The sequence below is a fragment of the Heterocephalus glaber genome, unplaced genomic scaffold (genome assembly GCF_053883595.1).
Source record: "Heterocephalus glaber isolate CG9 unplaced genomic scaffold, H.glaber_assembly_v1.0 deba00001729, whole genome shotgun sequence".
NCBI lineage: Eukaryota > Metazoa > Chordata > Mammalia > Rodentia > Bathyergidae > Heterocephalus > Heterocephalus glaber.
Window position 1 is genome coordinate 11296011 of NW_028258440.1, and position 19679 is coordinate 11315689.

General features: G+C 35.2%; 1 pseudogene; it reads left to right on the top strand.

Annotated features, from left to right (window-relative positions):
• The first annotated feature begins 19128 nt into the window (after positions 1-19128).
• On the top strand, positions 19129-19440 carry LOC147821585 (small ribosomal subunit protein bS6m pseudogene; annotated as a pseudogene).
• The last annotated feature ends 239 nt before the right edge of the window (positions 19441-19679 follow it).

A 19679-nucleotide genomic window follows, 5' to 3' on the forward strand; every position in this document is an offset into this window, starting at 1 on the left:
AACTAGGGATCAAACTCAGGACCTTGTTCTTGCAAGGCAGGCGGCAGCTCCACTGAGCTAAATCCCTGGCCCTCATTAAGTTTTAGTTTAAAACAAATGGGCAGGATCATCATATCACCAAAAATGGCAGAGTAGGGGAGTCTAGTGTTAAATTCCTTCACAAAAATAACTAATAAACTTGAGAAAGTCTTCAGAATTAACTTTTGCAGCCTTGTGGAATCTGGTCAAAAAATTGTTACAGCCAAGAAAGGCTTGGAGAAGAAAGAAATTAGATGCAATGTGGTCAGAAAGGTAGCTTTAAAAATAGGGCTGGGGATTTAGCTTAGTATTTCCTCCGCCTGCCCCGCAAAGGCAAGGACCCGAGTTCGATTCCTGATACCAGAAAAAAAATTGTTCCCCTACTATCTTCCAATCCCCAGATCAGCAGAAGCTCTGATGATGGCAGCTTGAACATTGTAGCTTATGTTTTTAGTACCAGACAGAACATGCAGAACTTACTCTCAACAAACTGTAGCTGTCCATTTCTATTTGTCCAGTGACGCTCCATAAAGAACAGGCATAAGGAATTGTCTTTGTATTACATGACTCTGTGCATAGCCAGTGCTGGGGCAGCTTTGTAGGCAACATTTACTAAAATCATGTAAAGGCATACATATTGGCTACAGAGGACTATGGCAAGATACAACCGTGGGGACAAGCAATAGAAAGACATAAAAGCATGAGAAGGACAAGGTTAGGAAAAGTACTGTGTGTGGGTATAATGACTCTTAAAAGCTTACAGATATATTGGGGGAATTGAGAAACTCACAAGTATACCTGGGGCTGAATGCATGTACAGAAAAAGCCAAAAAGAAAAAAAACTCTCTACGCTTTCACTTCTGGATGACTTACAGTCTGAAGCAGGGTTGTAAACTGTAAGTTTGTTACTAAACTTTGAAACAGTGTCCCAATGCAAAGACCATGTGTCAAAAAACAAAGTACTAAGAGAGATAGCTTTTCTTTCTCTGGCTCCAAGCATTTAAGGACACTGTCAAAATACTAGCTACCACCAAGCTAATAAACCACATATTTGAATCATCACATACAACAAAAAATACCATTTCTACAAATATAGTTTAGAAAAGTCAGTAAACAAACAACTACAAATAAAATACGTAGCGAGAAAAACCCAAGGGAAAGGGTGAGAATGTGATCTCTAGAATTACATTATAATATTCAAAATGTTCAGTTTTCAACAAAAATTTACAAGGCATGCAAATACTGTAAACAGGAAAATATGGTCAGTTCCTAGGAAAACTTGAAATAAACAGGAACTACTCCAGAGGAAATCCCAAACAATGGACATCCTGGGCAAAGTGTTTAAATCAAGTGCCTTAAACCCACTTGACAAGAAACATTTGTGCTATTATCTGTTTCTTCTTTTGTAAGAGAGAGTCTTTTTTGTCTATGACTTGTACTCTGAGTAACATCTCAGCCATTCTTTTAAGATTATGGTATACAGTGTATTAACTATTGTTATTATCTAATTATTTTATTATAAAATTTTGGGTGTTTTTCATAGAAGAATGATTTTTAATATTTTCTTCATTATATCTATTTGTATTACCTTAAAAAAATAAATTTTCCATATCTAAGCAACAACAACAAAAAAAAACTAATGAAAACCATGGACAAAGAACTGAAGAAAACCAAGAAAACACTGTGTCATTAAATAAAGACTATCTAATATGGCAAAATAAATTATGAAAAGAAGCAAAATAGAAATTCTGGAGCTAAAAAAAGAAATAACTGAAACAAAAATTTCACTAGAGCAGTTTAACAGCATATGTGAATTGGCAGAAGAATAAATGAAAGTACATAAAGGTAAGTTAATTGAAATGGTCCAAGCTGAGAAGCAGAAAAAAAGTAATGAAGAAAAATGAATAGAGTCTAAGGGACATCTGAGACACCATCAACTATGCCAGTGATTGCAAAACTTTTAGAGCTCTCTATGATGCAAACAGCCTGCTGCGGCGTGTGTGCCATAGGTTTGCCACCACTGAACTACACCAACATAGGGATAACAGAAATATCCAAAGGAGAGACTAGAGAGAAATAAGCAGAAAGAAAATGAGTAATAGCCAAAATTCTCAAATTGGATGAAGTGCATGAATCTAAACATCCAAGGAACTAAACAATCATCAATTATGATAAATTCAGTGAAACTTAAACCCACTTTATAATCAAATTGTTGAAACACAATGGGAGAATCTTGAAATCAGGAATAAAGTAGCTCATTGTACCTAAAAGGATTTTTAGCAACCTCAACAACCAATTTCTTTTTAGAAACTATAGATTCCAGAAGGTAGTACTATGAAATATTCAAAGTATTGAAAGAAAAAAATACTTGTCAATCAAGAATTCTATATTTGGCAACACTATCCTTCAGCAATGAAGTAGAAATTAAGATATTCCCAGATCTCAAATTAATAACCCACCTTTCTATTGTAAGAAATTAGAGGAGAAAAAAGGGGAAACTAAACCCAAAGATAATAGAAGGAAGGAAATAGTAAATTTTAAAGCATATATTAATGAAATAGGAAATAGAGAAACAATAAAATAAATCAATGAAATAAAAAGTTGGTTCTTTAAAAATAAACAAAATGTATAAAACATTATCTAGACTAAGAAACAAGAGAGAATGAAATTAAGTCAGAAATGAAAGAAGGGACATTATTACCAACTACAGAAAAGATGCTTTACATCATTAGTGATAGAGAAATACAAATCGAAACCACAATAAAATACCAATTCATAACCACTAAGATGGCTACAGTCAATAAGAGAATATAGCAAATGTTGGAAAGGATATTAGGAAATTGGCAACCTCATACATTCTTGCTGGGAATGAAAATGCAACCACTGTGGAAACAGTGCAGTGGTTACTCAATAATGTTAAACATAAAATTGATCATTATGATCCACCTATTTCCCTTATAGGCATATACCAAAAGAATGAAAATACATATACAAAAAAATATAATGAATTTTCATAGTAGTTTTTTTCATAATAGCCCTGAAGTGGAAATAACCCAAATGTTCATCAATTGATGAATGGACAAACAAGATGGAGACTACTATGCAATGAAATATTATTCAGACTACATATTGTTTGATTCAATTTACATGAATTCCAGAATAGAAAAATCCATGGACACAGAAAACAGATTAATGATTGGTAACCCAAGGCTTGGGATAGTAGGAACTAGACTGTGACTCTTTAATAGGTACACATTTACCTTTTGAGATGATTAGAATGTTCAGGAACTAGATAAGAATGCACATTGAAAATGTACTAAATATTACAGAATTGTGTACTCAAACGGTAAATTTTATGGTGTGTATATTTTAATACAATAAAAATATATAAATAACTTACTCAAATGATCAAAATTAACATTACCAATGATGGTACAAAGCAATATCAGGTGCCTCCTGATATGACACAATGAGAACACATCACATCTATGTTATTTTTAACCCCAAAATTATAACCTAAATTTAATTATGAGGAAATATCAGACAAAACCAAATTAAGTGGCATCCTACAAAAAAAACAGGCAGACTTTTTAAAACAATGTCAGGTCACAAAAGGCAAAGACAGACTGAGCAACTGTCACAGATTAATGTAGACTAAGGGACTTTACAATTGAATACATCTTGTGGTCCTGGATTGTATCCTGGATCAGGAAAATTACATTAATGATCAATTAGAAAAATTTGAATAATTTTGATTAGATTATCATTATTAATTTCCTGATTTTAACAATTATAGTGTTATGTAAAACTTTTACGTATGTATAAGAATTATTTGTCCTATTGTTACAACATTTTTGTAAGTTACAAATTATTTCAAAAGGAACAGTTAAATATTTTGTTTGATTAAACAACATGAATAAGCAACCAAGTATCCAGTGTCAGGGACCTGGATTCCTTTTATCTTGTTTCTTTGTCTTCCCCATAATTTTTATCTCATATGCATATTCCAAGCTGGAACACCATCACATATATCCATGCTTGAAGCAATAGAAATAGGGAGAGAAGGGCATGATCTGGAAAGTTCAGGCATCCATTCCATTTATATCCCATTGACAAGAACTTAGTTACATAGTCACATGTACTTACAAGAAAGATCAGGAAGTATCTTTATTTGCTTATCTAAAAATTGAGGGTGCATTGTGGCTTAGTGGTAGAGTGCTTACTTAGCATGTGCAAGGACCTAGGTTCAATCCCCACTAACATGAAATTAATTAATTCATTAAAATGATGAAGTTTATCATTGTTTCAGAAGGAGAGAATAAAAACTGAAGGGTATTCAACACTCTTGGTCTCATCTTTCCTATTCTCTATTCACTTTTCAATATATTTCTTCTCTTCCTTCTTCTCTTTCTTTTATTATCTGTATTTTGCTCTGTTTTCTTCTATTTCTTATACATTTCTTTACTGCGACTGTTCTCTAACACTATTAAATTCCTTTTATTCCTCAGTAGTACCCTCTATCTCATTTTCATTCCTCCTTTTCACATACCACTGACTAAAATAAAATAAAACCTTTGAAAAAATGGATTTAATAGATATCTACAAAGTGTTCTACCCAACAATAACAGAATACACATTCTTCTCAGAAGCACATGGAATTTTATCCAAAGTAGACCACATACTAGCCAATAAAGCAAGCTTACTTAAATGTAAATGAATTGAAATTATACCATACACATTATGAGATTATAGCACAATAAAACTAGACATCAATGACAAAAGAAAACAGAAACTATACAAATTGAGGGAAACTAAACTCTTAAGTAAACAATAGGTTGCAGAAGAAATAAGTCTAAAACTAAATAACAATGCCAGTACAACATACCAGAACTTATGGGACACAATGATAGCAGTGGGAAGAGGGAAGTTTATATCTGTGAATACCCATATCACAAAAACAGACCTAGCTTAAAATAAATAACCTAAGGATGTACCTCAAGGCCCAAGAAAAACAGGAACAAACCAAACCCAAAGCCAATACAAGGAAGGAAATTATAAAGGTCAGAGCCAAAGTCAGTGAAATTGAGAACAAAAGAAAAATCCAAAGAATCAATGAATCAAAGAGTTGGTTCTTTGAAAAAGTAAAAAAATAGACAAACCCTTACAAAACCTAGCCCCAAAAAATGAGTGAAAAGACTCAAATCAATGCAATTAGAAATAAAAAAGTTGAAATCCCACTATGTGGGAAAAATTTTTACCAGCTGTTCCTCAAAGATCTACTTTCTAGAATATATAAAGAACTTAAAAACATCAGACCTCCCAAATGTAAAGACTCAATCCAAAAATGGGCATCTGAAATGAACAGACATTTCTCACACAAAGAAGTAGAAGCAGCAAATAAACATATGAAAAAATGTTTAACATCACTGGTCATTCGAGAGATGCAGATGAAAACAATGCTGAGATTTCACCTCACCCCAGAAAGAATGGCTGCTATCAAGAGATGAACCAATAACAAATGCTGGCAGGGTTGAAGAGCAACACTGCTCCGCCGCTGGTGGGAGTGTCAACTCGTACAGCCACTGTGGAAATCAGTATGGAGATAACTCAAAAAACTAGGATTAGAGATCCCATTTGACCCAGCTATTCCCCTGCTGGGTATCTTTTCAAAAGAATTAAAAGCATCATACCATAGTGATATATCCTCACCCATGTTTATGGTGGTACAATTTGTAATAGCTAAAATGTGGAAGCAGCCCAATTGTCCATCAACTGGAGACTGGATAAAGAAGATGTGGGTTTTTTTTTTTTATAAAATGAAGTACCACTCAGCCATAAAGAATGAGAAACTAGGACTGGGGATTTAGCTCAGTGGTTCCAGCATCTTCCTCGCAAGTGCAAGGTCCTGAGTTTGATCCCTGGCAGCAAAAAAAAGAATGAGAAACTAGAGACATTTATAGCTAAATGGATCCACATTGAGGCCATAATCGTAAGTGAAATAAAGAGGACAAATATGTGTAAATACTGAATAGTTTCTCTGGTGTGAAAAACTAAAACTGTAAATAAGGATCAAAATGTATAATTGATAATGTGAAATAGAAAGAAAAGAAGTAGGGGAAGTGGGAGGGGTAGGGGAAAGGAAAGAAGGGAAAGGAATAAATATGAGAAAAAGAAAAAATGGAAACAAAGTCTTTGTAAATAGGGAAGGGTGAAAGGGGTGAAGGGAGGGCAGGGGAATGGGGAAAAAATAAGAACTAAGATACAACATGTAAAGGTACAAATTCCCAATAATGAATATCATCATTTGTATACCTAAACTGTACCAATAAAATTAATGAATAAAAAATTAAAATCACAATGGACACTGTCAAAATAAAAGAGATTATTAACAACTTCACAAACCTGTATGCCAATAAATTAGAGAATTCAGAAGATACGGATAGATCCCTAGGTATATATGAATTACCAAAAATGAACCATGAATATCTCAATATCAGGCAATGAAATTGAAGCTGTAATTTCAAAAAAGCCCAGGTCTAGATGGATTCACTTCTGAATTCTACAAAACCTTTAGGGAAGATTTAACACCAATGCTCTCCAAGCTGTTCATAAAACTGAAAGTCAAGGAGTAATCCCAAAGTCATTCCTGGAAGCTAGCATGGTGTTGGTTTCAAGGATCCAACCAAACAAGAGAACTATAGACCTATCTCTTTAATGAATGTAGATGTAAAAATCTTCAACATGAGAGAACCCAGAAGGAAGCTCCCCCACCGCCATCCCAAGCTCCTAGGGCAGAGAAGTTGAGCTGGTCCCAGCACCCGGAAGGAATCTCCCCGGCCACCATCCCAAGCTCCTAGGGCAAAGAAGGTGAGCCGCATGGGCGCCAGAAGCACTGCCCCCCCCCGAGGAAATGAGAAAACACATAAAACAAGCCTCAAAAACAAACTTCTGGATCACCTACAGCAACCCCAAAGGGAAACGAGATGGAACAATCTGATACTCAACCACCTGGACTCTCTGAACGGGCAACAAATAGGATCTGGGAAAAATGAAATCAGAAATAATTACTCAGATAACAGCAAAGATTTTACTCATGGTGCAAGACATGATGAATAAATCTAGAGAGGACACAGATAAAAAAATAGAGGCTCTGAGGAACATAATGGAATCCCAACATAGGAAACAAATGGAATCCATAAAACAGATGCAAACAGATTTCCAGGAGATTAAAAACTCCATGGAAAGTCTGCACAGCAGAATGAACCAATGTGAGGATAGAATTTCAGATATAGAAGAAAAAATTGCAATTAGTGAGGAGGAAAAGAAAAATTGCTTTAACATTGTAAAGGAACATGAGAAATCAATCCAGCAGCTGCTAGATGATGCAAAGAAGAATAACATAAGACTGATTGGAGATAATGAAGAAAGAGGAGAGAGTGCAGATAACATAAAAAAAACTGTTCACAGAAGTGATCTCAGAAAACTTCCCAAGGAGGGAGAAAGAACTTGACATACAGATAAGTGAGGCATATAGGACGCCAGCTAGCCTTGATCAAAAAAAATCTACACATAGGCATATAATAGTTAGGATTCCAGAAATCCAACAGAAGAATAAAATTCTACAAGCAGTGAGAGAAAAGAAACAAATCACATACAAAGGAAAGCCCATCAGAATCACAGCAGACTTCTCAATGCAAACCCTCAAGGCAAGAAGAGCTTGGAGTGATGTATTTCAATCCCTAAAGGAAAACAGCCTCCAGCCCAGATTCATGTACCCTGCAAAACTATCTTTCAAAATTGATGGAGAAATAAGATACTTTCATGATAAAGAGCACCTCAGGAACTTCATGAATACCAAACCGGCACTCCAAAAAATTTTAGACAATACCCTAGGAAAAGACAATGAGGATCACAACCCCAGGAAACCCAGCAGAATGAATCCATTGGGCGTGACAAATTAAATGCAAAGGGGGAGAATCCAACAAAAAGAAAAAGTCAGGACAAGGCTTTTAAAACTTTTGACTTCATCTCCCTAATGAGTGTATAATTCAATCTTATTTTTGTGCTGATTAGTATTTTTCTGATTCTAGAGTTGCACACCATTCCTTGTGCTATACTGGCTATTTATCATCTTCTTATGTCTACATTTTAATTGGGTTGTCTATTAATGAGCTGTGAGAGTTCTTTATGTATTCTGGTGATAGGTTATATGCATTGGAAATATGGTCTGTTTAAGGACTACTTTTCATTTTAATGATGTCATTTAAAGTTCTAAATATTGATGGAATCTCATTTATCAATTTTTTTCTTTTATACATCATGTCTTTTGTATCCTAGGTAGTTCTTGCCTACCCTGAATTCATAAATATTTTCCCTTATAATTTCTTCTTAAAGTTTTATATTTTTAGGCTTTCATATTTAGGTTCACAGATCCCTTCAGGTAATTTTCATGCATGGAAATAAAGGGTTGAGGTGAATTTTTTATATACGGATACCAGGTGTTCTAGTTCCATTTGCTGAAAACACTATCTCTTCCTTGGCTCTTGAATTGAGTTTATATTTTGTAAAATGCTAATGCTAAATAATCTTTCAAAACTCAGTGGACCATATATGTGTGGTTCTGTTTCTACATTCTCTGTTTTATTCCAATGATCTATATGTCTTTCCTTACACCAACACTGCCTTGATTACTGTAGCTTTAGAAGAAGTCTTAAAATTAGGTACTAAACGTTTTCCAACACTGTTTTTGGTTTCAGGTTTTTTTTAACTTTTCTAGGTCCTTTGTACTCCTACATAACTTTTACATTTCAATATCCAGTTCTTCATTTATAGCAAGTATACACAGACCTGAATTTTTATATATAGCTTATGTTTTGTAATCCTGCTAAATTCAAATACAAGTTCTAGGGGCTCCTAGAGATTTCTTAGTATTTTCTCTGTAGATGATCATTTCATCTACATAAAAAGATTTTGCTTCTACCTTGCCAATCCTATCCTAATTGTGTCATTTTATTGCCAGACTATTTTGGTGGAGCCTAGGTTTCAAAGTTTAATGGACAGATAAAGAGTAAGCATATCTGCCCTTGTTCCCCACCTTAAGGAGAAAGCATTGTGTCTTCTTCATTCATATAAGGTGTTCTCGCTGGAAGTATGGAGTACATGTCTTTAATCTGTTGAGAAGGCTCTGTTCTACTTCTAGTCTCCTGATAGCTTTTACCATAAACAGCTGTAGAATTTAGTCCAATACTTTTTCTCCAACTAGTGACAGGATCATATGGCTTTTTCCTTTCCTCTGTAAAAATGATGACTTCTGGGGGTGGATCTTCCAATGCTGAACCAACACTGCCATCCCTATAACAAAACCACTTTCTACATACTCCCAGATCCGACTTCTAAGAGTTTGTTTTGTTAAACAAATTTCTACCTATGTTCATACTTTTTTCTTCTATTATCTTTATCCAGTTTTAGGATTAGCACAATGTTGAGTTCCTAAAATGAGGGGAGAAGTGTTCCTTCTTTTTTCTGCTTTAATTGTTTGATATAATTTATCAGTTAAAATGTATATGAGCCTGCTCTTGTCATATAGGTAGGTTTTCAAGCTAGGAATATACTTTCTTTAATAGGTGCTATTCAAATTTTATATTTCCTCCAGAGTTAGTTTCATTAATTTGTATTCCAAGATACTTCTTAGAAATTGTCAAATTTATTTCAAAAAAGATTTTTGTAATATGCTGTCTTTATCCTTTTAAATTCTGTAAAATCTGTGGTAATGTCTCCTAGATCTTGATATTGTAATTTAAAAAATGTATAATTGATATTGTGTAACAGGAAAAAAAGGTCTAAAGGTGCAGGGGAAGTGGGAGGGGTAGGGGAAAGGAAAAAAGAGAAAAGAAAAAATATGAGAAAAGGAAAAAAATGGAAACAAAGTCTTTGCAAATAGGGAAGGGTGGAGGGGGTGAAGGGAGGGCAAGGGAAGGGGAAATAAAAAGAACCAAGATACTCATGTAATGGTACAAGATCCCAATGAGGAATGTAACTGTATTTTATACCTAAAATGTACCAATAAACTTAATGGAAAAAGAAAGAACAACTAGAAATTCCATTTGACCCAGCAATCCCCCTTCTAGGTATCTTCTGAAAGAGTTAAAGACATCATAATACAGTAATGCATGTAGACTCATGTTTATAGCAGCACAATTCATAATAGCTAAATCTTGGAAGCAGCCTAACTGTCCATCAACAGATAAATGGATTTTCAAAATGTGGTATTTACACACAAGGGAGTGCTAACTACTCTGTCATAAAGAAAGATAAACTTGAATCATTTATAGGAAAATGGATGCACCTTGAGACCATAAAGTGAAATAAATTAGACACACGAGTTTAAATATTGCATGCTTTCTCTTATATGAAAAACTCAAAATATAAACAAACAGCAAAATAAAAGATAATAGGAAGCAGGAGACACCTTTCTCAAATGCAAAGGAGATCAAAAGGTGGAGGGAGGGGAGAAGAAGGGGAGAAAAGGGGATGAAAAAAAAAGAATTAAGATGTGTTATGCACATGTACCAACTCCACACAAGGAATGTAAACATTATGCACTGTAAACATATACTAATAAAAAAATACTTCAAGAAAATAAAAATAGGGGGCTGGGGATGTAGCTCAGTGGCGCCTCGCCTGCCTGGCAAGCACAAGGTCCTGATTTCAATCTCCAGTGCAAAAAAAAATAAAAGAGAAATAGACGAAAGTAACAGTTCAAATTTATTAGTGCAATTAAAAGTGACTTCTACGCATGCATATCAAAGACTGTGATTATATAAGTTTCTTTAAGTTTGGTTTTATTTAAATTAGAAAATTTTAAACCTAGAGTTTTTTGAACTATTAATGTAAATTTACTAATGTCATTCTGTTTATTAATCAGTGCAATTGATAACTTAATTACATTTCCTTTTACATTTTCAAATACATTTGTAAATATATTTCATTTTCTTTTTAATCACTTTATATGCCCCAGAAAGCATTGAGCAATTAAGCAAGTTAAACAAGTACTTAAACAATTCCAGTAAATATAATAAGCAAAATGTATAAATAGGGATGAATCTTGTCTGTGTAAACATCCTAATACTTTTCAGGAATTTAGTTTTCTGTTTTCATTTTTTGTTGTTTGTTTGTTTATTTGTTTTGGCAGTGCTTGGGATTGAACCCAGGGAGCAGTGAGCTACATACTCAGCTCTTTTCATTTTACTCAGAGACAGGGTGAAGTTGTCCAGGTTGGTCTCAAACTTGCCATACTCCTGCTTCAGAATCCCGAAGTTTAGATTACTACCATGCACCACATCACCTAGTGAAACTTACAATTTTCTTTTTCCTTTCAACCGCAAAACACAACTCTAAAATCAATTACTCAATTGGAATCATAAAGCTAATTTCATTGATACTTTTTTGTGTCAAATTTCCTTAGACGTTATAAATGTTTAAAATTCATATATACAAATAGCTGCAATGTCTAAACAATGCTATTTCTGTACTTAATATGAAAGCATTGTTATTATAGTTTTCATTTATTTCATGATTTCTGTACTCAATTCTAAGTTTTCCCAAAGTTAAAAAGAATTTGGTCTTGATGGCATACAAGTGTAACCCCTACTACTCCCAAGATCAAGGAGGGAGGATTGATTGCAAGTTTGCACCCAGTCTGGGAAGTTTAGCAGGACCACCTCAAAATAAAAATTTTAAAGGGTTGGTAATGTAGCTAAGCAGTAGAGTGCCTCTAGATTCAATCCCCAGTTCCACAAAAAGAAACCCATTATATAAGTAATAATACCTTTCTGTAGTTATAGTCCCCATCATAAAGGATTTAGGTTGTATAGTGAAGAGAATTTTGGGCTGGAATGTGAGATACTGATACTTTCTGCAACATCAATGGACAAGATGAGTACTTGTTTGAATCCCATTATGCAAAAAGAAATCCCCATATGTGGACTTTCCAAATGGAGTCCTCTTGTAACTGACATACACTGAATTCAATTTACACATTACCTAATTTTTTCTTCTAATTTGAATCTGTACTTCATCACTTATTGTCTGCTTCTATCTTCTCTATATTTTCCCTCCTGATAGGTATATAACATTGTAGAAATTTAGGTAACAACACACAATGGATTTTGTGTATTGTCCAAGACTGACTCTGTAGTCAAAATTCTAATGAAAATAAAAGAAGCAAGGGAGAAAGGCAGGGAACAAGGGAAATAAAGGTAGTTAAAAACTCCAGAAAAGTTCAATAAAATCATGATTCAAACATCAGCAAACTAAAATAGGAAAGGTTTTATTCAATTGATGAACGGAAAGAAACTGTAAAACACTCACCTAGAGAAAATCCATTTCACCTTGATACTAGGATCCCCCGAGGATATGAAGCAATTTTAGCACACTGGCTGGCCTGGGATTTCTTGGCTCAACATTAGATGATTCAACATTGAATAATCATTATGCAGACTTATATACTTGTATGCTGTTTAATTTAGTTTTCAAATTTTGTAGTCAGCCTTTAGACAAGTTATAAAAGCCTTCATTGTATCTGCAAGATTGTATTACTCAGGATTTAATCAGAAAAGCTGAATCATTATGAGTATTACATAACAAGAGATTTGTAATAATAAGAAATAATACTGTAATTATGAAAGAGGCTGGAAAAGCAAGGATCACAAAGAGATAGAAGATCAGAGTAAAGTCACCAAATAGCCCAGCATATCCGGCTGCCAGAGGGGAAAGGACTACTGATGGCAAAGTCTACAGAAAGCTTTTCTCCTCTGCATCTGGCATTGTGTCTGGGATAGGGTTGCCGATTTAGCAGGCACACACACATTACATATAATATACATATGTGTGTGTTTAGTGTGTGGTTATGTGTTAAATATACATATACATGCACACACATTCAAAGTGTACCAAATTGTGTATGTAAAACATACTTGTACATATATGTGTATATAGCACAGGCCATATTTGTACTAAGAATATTCATTGTTTATGTGAAATTCAAATTTAACGGGGTATCCTATATGTTATTGGGCAACCCACAGCACCATCATGGGAACACTTACTCTTAGTTAGGAAAGCTGACCTAGGAAATTTCAGAGAAATAAGACAAAATCTGGGTTCATGGAACAGAGCCATCTGCCTGAACTGGACTCTAGCCTGCTGCATTAGAGAAATACAGTTCTATTTTGTTTGGTCCTGTGTATTTTGTATCTCTGTTATATTGATTTAGTCTAACGAAACCATATTATAAGGATAAATTCTCAGAGAAACTGAAGCTAAATAATTGTTGGTAAGCTACTAAAGTATGGGAAGGAAGAGAAGGATGTACATATCCTACAACCTACTGAAAACCCTAGAGAATATTCCCCATAGTTACATAGGGAGCCCAGCATAAGAATGTTCACTGCTTGGTTACTTATAATAACAAAATCTAGGGACCACTAAGTGATGATTGATAGGAGAATGAATAAATAAGTGTTCGTACATTCATCCCATCAAAGAGAGTACTACAAAGTAGTTAAAATGAATTAAGTAAAGCTGTATCAATATGGAAACTTTCACAAAAATGAAGTTGACAAAAAGTTATAAAATAACAAATATAAGATGATCCACTTATGTAAAGTTTTAAAAAAGAAAAATAATAAGTATCTTTTCAGTGTATGTATACATTAAAAGTATATACATGAAAATGTTAAATATCAAATTCAAGATATTATCACTGGGCAAAGAAGAGGAAAGAGAACTAAGATCTTGCAATGGTACTGAAAGTACTTCAAGTGTATCTATAATGTGTCACTAATCAGAACAAACAAATGTTTTCTGAATGAATGCTGAATTTTTGAACCAAATATACTGATATTTGATATATTTTCCATTTCATCTCAAGGTTTACATTCACAAAGATTACCTGGCTAATTGTTCAAGGCTAGTTAACATAACATCTGTATATTCACTCACTGTCCTTGTATTTTAAATAAGGTTTACAGCATGAATAGTGGGAAATAGACATTTCTCTTACTAGCAAGGTTTTCTACACAATTAATTATTTGGGATATATGATTTGTATTACACACACCTATAAAATTATAACCATGCAGTGAGAACTACCATCAAGAACTAGTATCTCAAATGGGAGGTAGAGTATTGCTAGGATCACATCGGTTCTGTGGTGAATTCTAGAGGCTTATGGTAACAGTGGATATGAATGATAAATGTGTTAAGGATGTGGAAGAGCTAAGCTGAAGAAAATGACAGAGAATTGAACAAAAAGACAACTTGTTTTCAAATAAAATCTAACTATAACCAAAAGCTGGATTTGTTCAGTGATATCTAGGCTTTTTTAACTACACAGTTATAGTAACATTTTAATTCCACTTCTACTTAAAGTTTCTATTAAAGTCTAGTTGTTTCTTAGGAAACAATTCAAAAATATCTATAAATAGGAAACTGAATAGACAAATTACAGTACAGTATATCCATAACACGATATACTACTTGTAAATAAAAAGAACATATTATCAAGATGCACAGGACATGAATGAATCTCAAAAACATTATACTGAGTGAAATAGAAGACATAGAAGAGTTGGATGTTGTTTGATTTCATGTATGTGAAGGTCTGCAGCAGGCATAACTAAATTATAGTAGTATAAACAAGAAAAGTATCTGTGGGTCGTGAAGGATTTATCAGAGAGGAACAAAGAAATATTACTCATCTTGATTGGGGTAGCATTTACACAGATGTACACATTTGCTAAAACAAACAAACATATATAAACCATATGCATTTTATTGAAGATAAGTTCTATGTTGATAAAGCTTATTATTTTAAAAAATACCTGAATAATAGGATTATAACTGTGAATCTAAAAACTCTCTGGCCCAGAGATTACAAACCAACAACCCACAGGTCAAACTCAGCCCACAGATACGTTTTGTTTGGACTTGATTTTTTAAATGAATTACATGTTAATATTTGAAAATTGATATCAAAGATTTTTTAAAGTCCAGCTTCTCCTGAAAACTCTTGAGGTCTTATAATATCGAGCCAATTTTTTGAATGGCAATAACTTGGTGAATCCATCCCATTAAATAAAGTATTTTCCATACTCCTGAGTTTCCGCCATGGGACATTGTCTTACATCAGACCATTAAATTATAGTAGAACAAATTGTTAAAATTGCTAGAAATTGAGAAACTGGGGAGGCGAAAGTGGGAGTAAGTTGGTGCATTCAGTTGTATGCATAGTAAATTTGTGGTGTTGGAGTGTTAGAAGGATATCCCAACAAAAATATTCCATATTCCATAGCCAGTTGGAAATTTAGAACTGAGATGTAGGAATAGTTAAGCAAGACATGAATTGGAAACCCAATTTGAAGTAACATTTCTTGATTATCTGCCATGTCATAGTGACCATATGAGGAACTTTCACAGATAACATTTGCATAGTTGAAGATACAGAAGTGAGTTCAGCTACTATAGATGTACAAAGGTTAAAGACAGGACCTGGTGAAGTGGAAGTTTAAAAAAAAATTTGTAGAAAGAAGCTTTAATTTGAAAGTTATAGGGAAGATAGGAAAGGACTCCAGGTTAAGTAGCTAGAGATGGTATACTCTGGTACAAGGGTTCAGAGTAGTCCACCTGCAAATACAGGAGGTCAGCTTTCAAGGATTAGTTGTGGTCTGTGATCCAATTGATCATTATCTTAGTCCTGGTATAATAGTTCTAGAGTATTTATGGCTGAGGGATGGTTTCTTTTCCAGGAAAAGATTTGTCTCTGTCTGTGGTGGTCTCAGACATGTGGGACTCCACATTTCCAGGAACCTGGATGATCACAGGTTTGGGACAATTGCTCCAAGCTTCTGAGTGTAGCTAAATGTCCCTGTAAACCCCTTATCTTGACCTCAAAGAACTAGGACGAGAAGTCCCATTTGACCCAGCTATTCTCCTGTGGGTATCTTCTGTAAAGAATTAAAAGAATCATACCACAGTGTTATATGTGCACCTATGTTCATAGCAGCACAGTTTGTAATAGCTAAAACTTGGAAACAGCCCAATTGCCCATCAACTGGAGACTGGATAAAGAAAAGGTGCTTTTTTTAATAAAATGGAGTACTACTCAGCTATAAAAAATGAAAAATTAGAGACATTTCTAGCTAAATGGATGGACATTGAGGCGATACTCTTAAGTGAAATAAATAGGACACACATGTGTAAATACCGAATAGTTTCTCTAGTGTGAGAAACTGAAAGTGTAAAAAAGGACTAAAAGGTATAATAGATAATGTGAAGTAGGAAGAAAAGGGGCAAAGGGGAAGGGGAAGGGGAAGTTGGAGGGGTAGGGGAGAGGAAAGAAGGGAATGGAATTAATATGAGAAAATGGAAGAATGGAAACAAAGTCTTTGAAAATAGGGAGGGATGAAGGGCTTGAAAGGAGGGCAGGGGAAGGGTGAAAAATAAGAACCAAGAGAGATTATGTAAAGGTGCAAATTTCCAATGATGAATGTCATTATATTGTATACCTAAAATGTACCAATGATTAGAATGAATAATTGATAATGCAAAATAGGTAGAAAAGGTCCAAAGGGGTAGGGGTAGTGGGAGGGGCAGGGAAAAGGAAAGAAAGGAAAGGAAAAATTATGAAAAATGGAAAAAATGGAAACAAAGTCTTTGTAACTAGGGAAGGATGGAGGGGGTGAAGGAAGGGCTAGGAATGGGGAAAAAATAAGAACCAAGATGCATTATGTAAAGGTACAATTCCCAATGAGAAATGTAAATGTGTTGTATACCTAAAATGTACCAATAAAAGAATTTTTTTTAAAAAATCCTTATCTTGGTATCCTCCATCTTGAAAGGGGATGAGATCCTGTAAATTCAGGACTAATCAACCTTGTCCAACCAACTCCTAGGCAAACACTCCCTAAATGATCAACATACTCATATGTAGATTTGAGAAGTGATGTGACCCAAATTTTACTGTAACAAAAGATACAAAATAAAGGTCAAGATTGTTCTGCTTTTAGTTACCAATACCGGGCATCTCTGGACCCAACTGAAGAGTCATGGCTCACTATAAAAGTGGCTTTTAAGTCCCTGGGTATCCCAGAAGAAAATACAAATCATGCTTTTAGTGAGTAGCAGCTAAGGGACCAGGATTCTGTCTGTTCCACATCCCTATTGAGGCGGGAGATTAGGGCATAGCAAAGCTGGCTAGGGCCATAGGCAGCACCTGATGCTTACAAAATCCCAGGACACATGCCCACAGAACAGTTCCCAAAGCTCTGCAACATGGACTTCTTATGAGAACTCAAGCAAGTTTTTCATAGGATGGCCCAGACCTGACATCAGCCTGAGAAGTGAGTGATACAAAAAGGATAGTCCACATTGAGTTTTGCCACTGTTCTCTCTCCATGGTGGCCCACCCTCAATGCTGTAGGGTGTACTTCTTTTCTACTTTTACTTGGCCCAAACTCACCCTGTAGAGCCTGTTCCTTTTCCTATCATTAAAAAAACTTTGCTATTGTTTGTGCCTGTCTTGACCAATTCTTTGCCCAGGACAGAAAGAACCTAGAAACCACCTCAAGAAGGAGACTCCAGCACCCCAAAATCCAGTAACACTATGGTGATCCCTGACAATATTTTGACTGTGCCATTCCCCCTGAGAGATTTTATCCTCCTTGATCTTAAGGATGCAGAGACAAAGATCTTATTCTTTTTAAAAATGTTATTAACTATTTTGATCTCTGGTTATATTTTCCATTGGGTAATCAAGGTTGACCTCCCTTTTAAAACTAAGGTCAGTCAAGGCTTCTGAGGAGTTACTTTTGGGGGTAGCTAAAAAGCCTTTTGATTCCTTCAGATCTTTATCAGTTCTGTCATCTTACCAGGATGAGTCCATGGTCTTGAAATGGTTTCCTTTGGAAGCATAGGGACATTCTGCTCTTTAGTGACCCTCCTTTTAGCACAATGCACATTGGTTGACTCTGGTCCTCTGGGATCCAACAATCCCCCTGCTTGGGAGGTTGGGTGACTCACCAGAGTTACAAGGCCCTTTCAGAGGAGTTCTGTTATACTCTGGCTCCTGGATGAACCTAGAAAGCAAGGGGCAAAATATTGGCTGTCCTGTCAGCCCATTATCTTCCCTAGCTTTGGCCTCTAAGCTTTGTTTGTTGAACACTCGGAAGATCAGTTATACCAATCTTAAATCTTAAAGATTTAAGATTAAGTCTTAATCCTATTGTAATTTCCTCTGGATACTTCTAATCAGTGACATATCCCATCTATCTTAAAGGGAATGGCATATCATTTTAAAATACTATTCAAGTTGTCTGCTAGAAGACATACTCCTGAAGAATGTTAACAACCGTAGTTACAAAGTTTTACAAGGAAAATTGAAAACAAAGATAATAAGAACAAAACAAATTCAGTTAGCATAATAGTTTAAGAAACATAGTAAGTCTAGTTTTTTTAGAATTAGAGTCCTTTTAAGTAAAATATATTTGCTTATAGATGTGCCTTTTAGCTGACTAATTTAGGAGTGCAGCATGTTTAGGCATATCTAATTATCCTAATACAATTAGGAATGCAACCTAAAAAATGTCTACCATTACAAACAAAGTTGTTACTGAATGGTGGATCTCAGGGGAAGTCTTTCTAATTTCTTGGCATCCTGAACAAAGAGTTGGGCAAGACACACAGAAAACGTCACAAGTATGTACATTTATTGAAGGTGGAAAAGTACCCTCTGCAGAGAGTGGGCTGGTGAACAGATGCACAGTGGCTTCCCATGAGGATAAGGGAAAGTGGTCTTTTATATGTGGAATTCCTCGATTGGCTTCTCTCTCAGGCAAATAAGGCATTGGGATGTTTGTCCTATCAAAAACTCACTTGGGGGCTGGAGATTTAGCTCAGTGGTGCTGCTGCCTGCCTCAAAAGTGAAAGCGCAAGATCCTGAGTTTGATCCCAGGTACCAAAAAAAAACAGCTGGTGCTTTTGCCACCCCAGTTGTCTGCTCCTTCCCTACCGGGTCCCTGCCCCTCTGGCTCATGCAGCAGATGTCATGCTGCTGCTTTGAAACATACAATAGAAGCCCTGATGGACAGAGGAGCCATAGTATGGAACTTGGAAAACCTGGGTGAACGAGCACTTCCTTACAGGATCTCCACCCACAGTCAGCAGCACTGGAGAGACAGATATTAGTGGATTTTTAATGCACCACCGATAGCCATGAAGAGTATAATGGATCACTTGTCTCCGGACATTGATGTAATTAGACCAAATGTCTTAAAACACCCTCTGACCCAGGAAGTAAAAGAGTGTAAAGGCATGGTTCCAGTCCCACTTGAAGAAAAATTATATGCCCCAAAGAAGAGGAAGTGAGAATCACCACCAGATTTTAGCAATGTGTTAACTTCTGTCACACCAGAGCAGCATGGATGACTAGTTTATAAATGCGGCCTTCAGCCAAGGGTTTTGTTACAATACCACTTGAGGTTTCTAGTGTGTTTTGCTTTTGATTCCCCTTTTTAAGCAAGAAATGAGAAAACTTCTGGCTGAGAACTGCCCTTTAATCTGTGGTACTGCAGATGATACCTGATTTTGTTTTCATTAGTATAATT